This window comes from Homarus americanus, unplaced genomic scaffold (genome assembly GCF_018991925.1).
Source record: "Homarus americanus isolate GMGI-L3 unplaced genomic scaffold, GMGI_Hamer_2.0 scaffold32929, whole genome shotgun sequence".
NCBI classification, from domain to species: domain Eukaryota; kingdom Metazoa; phylum Arthropoda; class Malacostraca; order Decapoda; family Nephropidae; genus Homarus; species Homarus americanus.
In genome coordinates, this window is record NW_024737097.1 from 16,890,296 (window position 1) to 16,891,071 (window position 776).

A 776-nucleotide genomic window follows, 5' to 3' on the forward strand; every position below is an offset into this window, starting at 1 on the left:
GTTGATGTAAAGATAATAAACGTATATACAGGAGATATTTGTGATAATGTATAATTACATCAATATATTAAAATAACTTAAATTTCCCCAGGTAGTCATTGGCAACTGTAAACAAACATAACCTAGACAAGTACAGAACGTGTGTGTGTGTGTGTGTGGTGCCAACTTGTGTTTTGTTTGTTTCCTGATGCATGAATGTTGTGATGAATGAAATTAAATGCTGTTCTTGATGGCTGTGTGTGAGTACTTTAACTTATTTATTAGTGATGATTTCTGAGCTTAATGACTTCAAAAGACTCAGTGGGGTATGGTCGTATGATAACCCACGGTGTAGATTTAATTACCTTTTAATGGATTAATTAGTTAAAAAAAATTAGCATAAGAATTAGTAATTTGTTGTCCTGTGAGATAGTAACCCACGATGAAGATATAATTAAATAGCTTTTTTGTTTCGAGGTTAATTAATCCATGGTTGTAAGATTAAGTGGCTTGGTAAGTGGTGAGGGGAGTAGAGTGGCCAAGGGGTAGAGAGGTAGTAGTGGTGTTGTGTGTTTCAAGGTGATGGAGGTCGTGGTGGTGGAGGTCGTGGTGGTGGAGGTCGTGGTGAGGTGGGGTCGTGGTGGTGGGGGTCGTGGTAATTCAAGAATGTGATGTTGGAGGTCGTGGTGTGGTGGAGGTCTGAAGTAATTGAGTGGAAGTCGTGGTGGTGGAGGTCGTGGTGGTGGAGGGTCGTGGTGGTGGAGGTCGTGGTGGTGGGGTGCGTGGTGGTGGGGTCG